The 10,849-nt window shown below is 41.3% G+C and overlaps 1 long non-coding RNA gene across 1 annotated transcript; it reads right to left on the bottom strand.

Annotated features, from left to right (window-relative positions):
- Window positions 1-277: 277 nt before the first annotated feature.
- LOC144694045 (uncharacterized) lies at window positions 278-10,316 on the bottom strand. Its single transcript, XR_013579640.1, has 3 exons — window positions 10,191-10,316; window positions 4,034-4,102; window positions 278-398 (listed from the first exon to the last, which is right to left on the bottom strand). It is a non-coding gene; the product is annotated as an uncharacterized LOC144694045 (long non-coding RNA).
- Between the last annotated feature and the right edge of the window lie 533 nt (window positions 10,317-10,849).

Raw genomic sequence — 10,849 nt, forward strand, 5'->3', positions numbered from 1 at the left:
TTGTAGTGATATTCCTGGATAACTTGCACACAAGCCAACATAGCCTGCGCAAGAACATATTCAACACTGATTAACAACAGAAATACCTCTGCAGGAAATGGTTACAATCGCCCCAGTTTCGCAATTTCGCAGGCCCGACGCACTGAATGGGCACTCCGACAGTGAATCTTCTGTTCCATTGCACTGAATCTTATCCAGTAACAGAGATCCTGTTTCTTGTGAGATGGAGCTGCTTGTTGATCTGTGATGGAAACCGCAACCAATTTGCTTGCAGACGACTTCGCCAGCAGCTGAATCCCACAGACTACTACAGACGGAGCTCCACTGACCTCGGTAATAAACTTTCAGTTCACCAACACATGCCGAATTCATGCCCAACAGCCTCACGTGCCTCAAATCTGGTAATAATTCAAGGGGAGAAGCACTAATTATGCAAAACAGTGCCAAACTGAACAGAAGTAATCATCTTGTAATCATTACAAACCACTTCAAAATTCGACGCTTAAATTACGTCGATTAATTAGTATATTCAGTATTATTACATGCATTAATTTGTCAGTTTGTTTTAACGTTTTGCTATTGGCTTAATATTTTGGCTTAACTTCCAACACATCAATGTGTGTTTCTGTCAAAGAATTTTTGTCTGTTTTTCGAACTTATTTTGTTTTAAACTATGTAATTGAAACAATTTATTTTATTAATCTTTACAATGTGGCGCGGCTAACTGAGATGATACGATGGATGTGCCGCCCACACTCCATTTACTATGAAATCTAATTGAAATTTAATTAGAGATGCAGTATCAGTATCAGCATAAGTTCACAGTGAAATGTAATTCCGGGTGTATTTTGCCTCTTGGAGTCGGGCAAAAGATTCGACTTGAGCAGGAACTCAAACCTGGCGAATTCTACCTGCCAATGAGCCCTATTTGCATTGACTCGCAATTCCATGCAGCTCTGTGTGTTATATATTACTTTTTGAGCGCCAGAATAGAGCATTGGTGTGCAAAGTGCATGAAAATAACACTATCCGCTGTGGCCACATTTCCTCTGTTCTTCCTGATCACAGACCAATTGCAGATTGCCCTTATAAAAAGTGGGCACTAAGGGAAGTAAAGGCTCCACCTGGCGGACAGTCAGTTTGAAAGGCAAAGAAAGAAATTGTGAAAAGTTATGTGTTGAGAATTTGTGGTTATTCTGCTATCTCAATTTTTGAAGGATCGTGACCAATCCCTGATATCACTATGTCGCTCTGACACAGGATTAGTGTTTGGAGTAAATTTCAGCAGATTCGAGGACCTTTTGACCATTTCCTTCTGCTTGTCGCATTAGCAATAAAATGGAAGAGGATTGGATAGGGTCCATTCCAAAACGTCAGAAGAATCAGCAGTGCTTTCGCAGACCTTAATTTACAGGATGACTGTGAAATAATTCTTCGGATCTTTTGTGACGGGGCCTTTTGTCACATTGCAGGGCAGGGACAGCTCATTGACTGATAGTGAACGTCAGAAGCACTTTTTCGCACAGAAAAACTTATTGATTCCTTGCTTAGAATTCGCAGAAATTACATCACGAAGCCCAGAACTCATGGGGCAGAATTTTCTGCCTACCTGGCGGGCGGTCGGGGCCAAACCAATCTCCGGCGGGCGTCCTGCCAATCCCCGAAGGAGAAGCAGGCCCAACCGCCATTTTAAATCGGTGGGCCAATTAAGCGTGACGCCCGGTGGGAAGCGCTTTCCCTTCCTGTGCGAGCAGGTTGGTGGGGAAGCTATCCCCAAAAGCCAGAGCGTGCTCTTTCGCGCATGCGCACAAAATAGCCCGCATCTCCTTGAGGCAAGCTAATACCAACTTTAAAAATTAGAAAAATAAAAATCCTTAACATGTCCCCCTCATCTGACAATCTCACAGGAGATGGGACATGTTAATAAATTTCACTAAAACGTTTTAAAAGTTTTTTAAACCCTACATGAAACCTCATCCCGCCGGAGGATGAGGTTTCATGTATTTTCAGAAGCCCGCCGGGGTTCCTGGCCTGCCTTCAGGTTGGACGGGCAGGTACTTTAATTCTTTTAATTATCCTAGCAATGGCCTCAAATGGCCATTTACAGGCCGGCGGGCCCCCTGCTGCTTTCGCTGTGCCCCTGCCTTCCTTGTGATTTAAGTGGGGCGGGATGACGTCCGGGCGACATTCTTAATGATCGCCGACGGCAAAATCCAGCCCGTGGAGAAAGAGCAATGTGTCCTCTGGATCTTTAACTGGTCGAGTTCCAAAATCAAAGGGGTGGTTGATGTCGTTCAAATTGCACCAAATCACGAGACAAAATGAATGCCTGCTGCATAAGGCTTTAATGCGCTTTTTATTTGTTGCTATCATTAACAAGCTTGCATGCGGCAGCTGCATGTAGCAGATAAATCACTTGCAACATTCGAGGGCATCAAGATGTCCTGAGCTCATTCTAGATTTCCATCCCAGCGCTTTGATCATCCATAGGCAAGGTCAGGATCCAGGTGATAAAAAAATTGATAAAAGGATATCCGGCACTGCATGAGTTCACGATATTTCTGCAATAATATATCATAGCAGCTGAGTTTAAACGTGTGGCCATGATTATCACTGGGGCCGCAAAATTGATAAGCATCATTACGTACTCCTTGTAATTCTTGGACGAATATAGCGTGCAGTGCATAAAATATCAGAATTATGGTGGAAAATAGAGGTTGCTATGGAGAGGCAGCTTCAAAGTGCTGACAAAGAGAGGAATCCAGCTGGAGTAATTGTATAAAAAGACAACTGAAATTTATCTGGGAGAGAGTCAGGATGCTGAAGAAAATCTATGACAGTGCTATTGCCAAGATTGCGGATGACACAAAAGTAGGTTGGGAAGGTAATTAGCGAGGATGACACGAGCATTCAACAGAGGAATATAGCCAGGTTCAGTGAGTCGGCAGGAATTGGCAGATGGAATATAATGCGGGAAAATATGAGCGTTTGCACTTTAGCAGGAAGAATAAAGGAAGTATGTATTACTTATATGAAGAAAGAATGCTGAAATCTGCAGCACAGAGGGATTCGGGAGTCCTTGTGCATGAGTTCCAAAAAGCGAACAGACAAGTTCAGCAGGTGTTGGGAAGGCAAGCGGAATGTTGGCCTTTATTTCAAAGGGAATAGAGTATAAAAATAGGGAAGACTTGCTAAAGCTTTATAAGGCTCTAGTTAGACCACATCTAGAATACTGTGAACAGTTTTGGTCCCCTTACCTAAGGCGAGGTATACTGGCATTGGGTTGCAGTACAGAGAAGATTCACGAGGTTGATCCCGGGCATGGAGAGGGTTTTCTTATGAGGAGAGTTTGAGTAGGTTGGGGCTGTACTCATATGAGTTTGGAAGAATGAGAGGCAACTTATTGAAACATATAAGATTTTTAGGGGTCAGACAGGGTGGATGCTGAGAGGTTGTTTTTCCTTTGTGGGAATGTCTAGGACCAGAGGGCATAATCTCAGAGTAAATCAGGGATGAGGAAGAATTTCTTCTGTCAGAGGGTAGTGAATAGGTGGGATATTTTACCACGAGGGCTTAAGAGACAGTATTTTCAAGGCTGAGATAGACAGAATTTTAATCATTATGGAATCAAGGGGTATGGGGAAAGGCAGGAAAGTGGAGTTGTGGATTATCAGATCAGCCATGATCTCATTGAATGGCGGAGCAGACTCGATGGGCCAAATGAAGTTTCATATGGTTTTAGGATCATATAACCGCTGTTCCAAGTATTATTAAAATAATAATTTGCATTCTTAAATATAAAAGGTTAAGCTACTTTAGGGGCATGCTTTCAACAGAACCAAATATCCGCAGTGGATGACTGCCTTGCAGTCTCAGAGTATAATCTCAGAAAATCAACATTGTTCCGATACCGAGAGCGAAGTGAGTGGCGTATATCTTCTAAGCAACATTGTTAAATCAATGCTAAGTATTATTGTATTCCGATACTTAATAATTTATAATGCATTTAGCTCCAAGTGTAAAAAACATGTACCTTTCTGAGTCGTTGCTTCAACTGTAGCAATTTGACGGGTAGGGTGCAAAGAGGTTCCAAGTGTTGCGTCTGAAATTTGAAAAGCGATTATATCAATTCTAACAAATGTAAAGTGTTTGCTTACTGGCATTAAATAATTGAACATGAAAGCTTCAACCTCAATATAAAAACATTGTTAATTTCTATGCGATCAACTGAAGCCCTTCAATCATAAAATATCCGTATAGGGAGTAGTCACCAAATTATGGAATATTGCAACAGTGAAGGAGGGCTTTCAGCTGATTGGGTCTGCGTTAGATCTTTTGAAGAGTAAAGCCATTAGTTCCACTCCCCAGCAGATGTCATAACCTCCCACGATGATATCAGTGCGACTCAGGAGGAAGAGTATAAATGACTGAATATTTTCGGTAACAGCCTACCCTTTGGATCCTCGCCATCAATTGAATTGCATTCTGAGGACCGGGAGCCCATAGAATTTCAAGGGATTATTAGATAAAGGCGAACACAACACATTTCCTACGAAACATCTCTCATGGCATTGAACCAACTCAGTTAGTTTCAATATCCGTCCATGGTAATTTAACCTATTGTCCGAATCAATTTCCTCTGGCTCCCCTTCTTAGCAGTTGTGTGCATTGTGTTCAATCCACCCTGATAAATAATATTCCGACAGTCATTTTATTTTATACATTCTAATTAAACAAGTAAACTTACAAGGAATCTTTCGAAATAAAACGTGATAAATTCCGAAAGTGTATATCTATCTGGATTTTGTGTGATAGTGTAGCGAGTTGACAGCCTGTTTTACATCATTCTCAATTTGAAATTCCATCGACATCAAAATCACTCTCGTAAATCTTCATCATGAATTAAATTGTGACATTTATCTTATATCTTTTCCCATTCTGCACCTTCGTTAAAGAAAATAATGTCATCTCCGTGATTACATCACCGGGGCTGTGCGCGAGAACCCAGGTGGGATTTACCAGGAACAGAAAACTGTAAGAATATGGTTTTGCGGTCCGTGGGATGAAGTTCACCATTTTACAAAGATTTTCTGGTGCAGTTGTGGGGACCATTATCTCTCATGATCGGGTGTAACACGGGTATTCGTGAATCAGGGATATGTTTTTAATCTCTTTTGAGTTACATATTCATCCAAAAAAACTGGAAAGAAAAAGAGCAGAGATCTACTCTGCTCAGATTATTCCCGATCACCCTTATTTTGCATAGCAACAAGTTTCAAGAACTGCCGAGTTCATCTTCTTTTTTGTTTACAGTCATGTTGTATCATTTCTTTTCTCTCTCTCCCACCAGCACCCATTATATCCTTGATGCCGGGTCATCTCTTCCTCATTCTCTGTGTTTCGATGACCACATTGCGTACCCACAAGTTTTATTCTTCCACACGACTCTTCATTCTCACAGGGTCTCATCTCTCCCATTACAACAGTTACTGCAGGTATTTAAAAACAGAAGACAATGGAACAGGGGCAGGGTATACGGCCCATCGAGCCTGCTCCGCCATTCAACACGACCATGTCTGATCTTGGGCTTCAACTCCATTTTCCCGCCTGCTCTCCATATCCCTTTATTCCGTGAGAGACCAAAAATCTCCCTATCCCAGCCTTAAATGCATTCAACTGCGGAGCATCCACAACCCTCGGGGCTGAAAATTTTAAAGATTCACAACCTTTTGAGTGAAGAAATTTACCCTCCTCTCATTCCTAAATGATCGGTTGCTTACCCTGAGACTGTACCCCTGTGTTTTAGATTCGCGGAGCAGCGGAAACAGCCTATATACTCCAGATGTGGTCTGCTAATGACCCTGTACGAGTGTAGCAAGATTTCCATATGCTTGCACTCCACTCCCCTTGCACTAAAGACCAGCATTCCACCTGTTTCCTAATTCATGCATAGGCCTGCTAAATTTGTATGCCCTTTGTAGAAGCACATCCAAGTATCTTTAAGCATCACACAAGTGTCTCACTTTTTTAAACAATATTCTGTTTTGTTTGTTCTCATGACCAAACTGAATAAGTTCACTTTTATTGCCCACTCACGTAACCTGTCAATGTCTCTTTGCAGCCGCCCTACAGTTTAGTTTTCCACGTAAGTTGATATCATCATCACTTTCTGTCTCTTCATCAAGGTCATTAATATAGACCCTAAATAGCTGAGACCCCAGCACTGATCCTTGCAGCACTCCACTATTCATTGTCTGCCAACTTAAAAAAGCCCCTCTTATGAGTGTTCTCCATTTTCTATCCCTTAACCAATCCTCTGTCCATGCTAGTTTATCACCTCCAACTGCATGAGACCTTATTCTGCCTATTAACCTTCTGTACCGCACCAGAAATGCATTTTGTGAATACACGGTTACTACATCTACCGGTTCCCCTTTAACTACCCTCCTCGTTGCATTCTCACAAAGACTCAAAGGGCTGTGTCAGACAGGATTTCCCTTTAGTTAAACCATGCTGGCCCTCTCTTATCAGATTACGTTTTTCTAAGTGAATTGTTAAAACTCCCTTAATAATAGATTTCCAGCATTTTCCTAACAACTGTTGTACAACAAACTCTCCTGTTGCTCAATGATTTTTTTCTCTCCCTCCTTTCTTGAAATCAGTGCAGCCTTTGGCAACTTCCAAACTATTGGGGCCAATTTTAAACCTATGGAATTTTGGAACATCATAGCTAGCATAATCTATACCTCTGCAGCTATTTATTTTAGAACACTATGGCGCAGGCCATCAAGTCCCGGGGATTTGCTGGATTTTGGCCCCTTCACTTTCTCTAAGGTTTTACCTCTGCTTTTATTAACTTCCCTAAATTCCTCATTCGTTGTAGCCTCGGGATATCGTCTATTTCTAGGATGGAACTTGTGCCCGCAGTTGCAAAGAAAGACATAAAATATTTGTTCAATGCCTCCGCCATTACTTCATTCCCTGTGATCTCCTCCCCTGCCTTGGTTACTAAGGGACCAACGTTACGTTTAGCTACTCGCTTCCTTTTTAAATAATTTTTTAAAAGCTATTACAGACTGCTTTTACATTTTGGGCTATTACAATCTCATTTCGTATCTTTTGCATTTTTATCATAATTTTGGTGGCCCTTTCCTCCTTTGCCAAACTCTCCCAAGCCTCAGACTTGGAACTTTCCTTAACATTGTGAGTATCTTCTTTAAATCTACTACTATCCTTCACTTCCTGTGTTCGCTACGGATGGATCCTCCTTGCTGACTTTTTGTTCTTCAATGGAGTGTATATTGTTGAACATTTTAATTTTTAAAAATATTTCCCCCAGTTCCGTTACCTCCATACCTTTCAGTCTAATTGCCGAATTAACCTGAGCCAGCACTCCCACGTGACTATGTAACTTATTCAGTTTACATTCAAGATTCTTCTTTGCGGTTCAAATGTGTCACTTTTAATTTAAGATGGAATTGAATGTTATGATAACCATTGTTTCCCAGTTGATCTTTTATAATGACACTTCTAGTTAACACTGTTTCATTACATAATACTTGATCTGAGATAGTTTGTCCCTAGTCAGTTCCAGCAGGTACCGCTCCAAGATACTGTCACGAAAACAATCTGCAAACACGCCTTCTAGAACCATTATAGTCAATTTGCTAGTCCCAGTCCATATCAAGATTAAAGTTCCCTCCAAATAATCACATTGCCTTTGTTGCAGGCTCTAATATTTTCTTCTTTAATGACCTGCCCAACGGTATAAATACTGGACGGTTGCCTATAAACTGCTCACAGCCGTGTTTTCTTTACTCCTGTTGTATCTAATTTCCATCTGATTCTACTTCATGATCTTCGAGACAAAATTCGTCCTCTTTTATGTCGTTATGTCATCATTTACTATCAGGGTCATCCCGCTTCCATTGCAATTCTGCCTGCCTTTCAAAACTGTTGTATAGCCGGAAATATATATTTCCCAATATTGATCGCCTTGCAATCATGCTTCTGTAATTGCTATTAGATCTAAATAATTTACCTTGATTTGTGCCAATACCTCAGCTAACTTATTTCAGATGTTTCGTAAATACAGATAAAGAGCAGTTAATTTCATTTTTTACTTCTGTTCCCTGCAAATACCATATTCTTTAATGTATTTTCTTTTGTTGTTAACTCTCTATCCCTCCCTATTCAACCCTGCTTGTCTTTTCCTAAATCTCTTTACTGTTCCGATACTTCGACATTTCTGTTTGAAATTCTAAGTCACCCTTCACCCGAACACCAACAACTACACCACCCCCCCAACCCCCCCACCCCCACATCCCCAATTGGCATGAACTTTCAATCTTAAATTTAATTAAAGTTTTTTTTTCACTTGATAGGTCAATGTACCCACCAAGGGATTGTAAGGATGTGAATCACCTAACTGCGGTTAGTTTACTAATTGAAATTAAAATAATCATTAACTGAAATCCGCCGGATTATAGATACCTCCACTCCTCTGAAAATTTTGCGTTTGTACTGGGCTCTGTATTTATATAAAGAGTAGATGAGGCTGAGGCATTTGCATTAATTCTCCCGCCAGAAATATAGAGTGAATGATATATATCGGCAACCTCCAGAGACCCCCAGGATCACATATGTCTGTCTTCAGCCACTTCGATTCACTCCACGTGATAAAAATCAACTTGCCGCTCCCCTAGCCAAGCTGTTCCAGTACAGCTACAACACTGTCATCAACCCGGCAATATGGACAATTGTTCAAGAATGCCCTGTACACAAAAAGCAGAGCGAATCTAACCCGACTAATTATTCTCAAACTACTCTCGACCATCCGAAAAGTGATTCCAGGGGTCATCAACAGTGCTATCAAGCGTCACTTGATTGGAAGAATTATGAGAGTGGAGACGGGGATTCCTTTTCACGCAGAGTTTGGTAGGGGTCAGGACTCAATGCCTGAAAGTGTAGTGGAGACGGAGAACCTCAACGAATTTTTAACCTGCCTGGATATGCAATTGATGCCCAGTAACATCCAGAACTATGGACCAATTCCAGGAAAATGGGAGTAGCGTGGGTGACTCGTTCTTCGACCGCCGCAGACACGTTGGGCAGAGTGGCCTCCTTCTGTGATATAGTTACCTACATTTTCTAAATGTCATAAATACCTGAAAAGGAGGAAAGTGTCGGGGTGTCAGGAGACAGCTGGGGAGTGACCGTACGTGAATTGCTCCTTAGGAGAGCCAGCACAAACACGATGGGCTAAATGACCGGCTTTTGTGTTTTAAAGATTGTATGATTATATTTCTTCAAAAAGATAGGCTGTTGGCATTAAGAAAAAGCGAACTTGATCATGACCTATGCAGCAAATTGAATTAAATAACGTATGGAATTTTCAGCCCATGTCGCACCCTGTCGAATATTATTTTCTATAGAAAGAGATCTATTATGATTCATAGACCTAATGTCGCCTATTTCGCGCTGCTCCAAATGTTGAAAGTACTCCCGCTTTCCTGCCTTCTTCTGATATTTATTTCTGTTACTCAATATTAAACCAAAGATCCAAATCTAAATCAAACAAACAACGTTTGTGATTTGATTCGAACAAGACACAAAATAGTGAATTACATTATTTTAAATGATTGTTTCGTATGTAAATTCATTGCGGCTTTCAAGGAACCTCAGCTCACATCAAACCACTATAATATACGATTAATATAGTCCAATAGATTTTAACTAAGCCTTTAATAAAGAGAATTAGTGAGCTGTCCGCCAGCTCATGCAGCGGAATATCGGCAGGCCGCAATTTGTGCACCAATAAGGCATGGGTTGTCATACATTTAAAGCTGTTATTTATCTTAGCCCATCGCAGCTGACCAGTGTCTCGAAAGGTTTTCAATGAGCAGTGCACAGATAAGAAACAGACAAAGCCGCTTACTGCAGAAACACTTATTGTTACATGGGAGTTGACATTGCCCCATCCATGTCTTCCTTAGCAGTGTGGAGCTGATAATTTGTCAATAATCACCATTAAGCGCAAGGAAATTAGCCAAAGGGTGAACAAAAGTTAAAAGGGGGCGTAATATAACAAATGGCGAAGGATTCTATGCGACTGAGTGAAATGTGCCAAATCACTCCAATACAATGCACCCTTTCCAGATTTCGGGAAAGCGGAATAGCGAAATACTTACCCAGTAAAACTTGCAGAATCATCACGAACATCCCCAAGCGATGCATTTCACGGCGATTGTATCAGAGAAAACTGCTGAGAATCTGATCAATGGATCTGCGAAGGAACTGTACCCCAGCGCGGTGAGAATGACATGTGGCGCTCATCAGGCAGCGGTTCTAATTAATAAACGGAAGGGGATTATTTCTGCGACTGACTTCTGCTTTCCATTTTCAAGACCAGAGAACTGGAATCGATATTATTACCAATTTAGACAAAGCGACATCCACTCCGTGATGGTGGGAGGGGTTTTATGACCTCGAAATTGCCCGACAGGTAATCAGTATTCAAATTTAGAAATTATCAAGGGGTTGGATTTAATAATGCTCAATTTCATTAATTCGTGCAATTTCCTTCGGTTTATATACAGTTACTAAACGAACAAAAAGGCCCGGCAGCCACAGAATATGACGAAAGATTAAAACAGTCGTTTCTACGCAGTGATAGACCTCTTTGCCCAGCGAGTGGAATGGCGGAACGTCACGTTGAGGATCTACATTGTGTCCTAGGCCACAGCCCTGTCAGGTACAAAACTTAACGTGATCGTCTAGATAGATAGACAGCGAGATAGGCAGACGGACTTCTTGACAGACAAACAGAGAGAGAGACAGGCAAACACTT

This window comes from Cetorhinus maximus, chromosome 19 (genome assembly GCF_964194155.1).
Source record: "Cetorhinus maximus chromosome 19, sCetMax3.hap1.1, whole genome shotgun sequence".
NCBI lineage: Eukaryota > Metazoa > Chordata > Chondrichthyes > Lamniformes > Cetorhinidae > Cetorhinus > Cetorhinus maximus.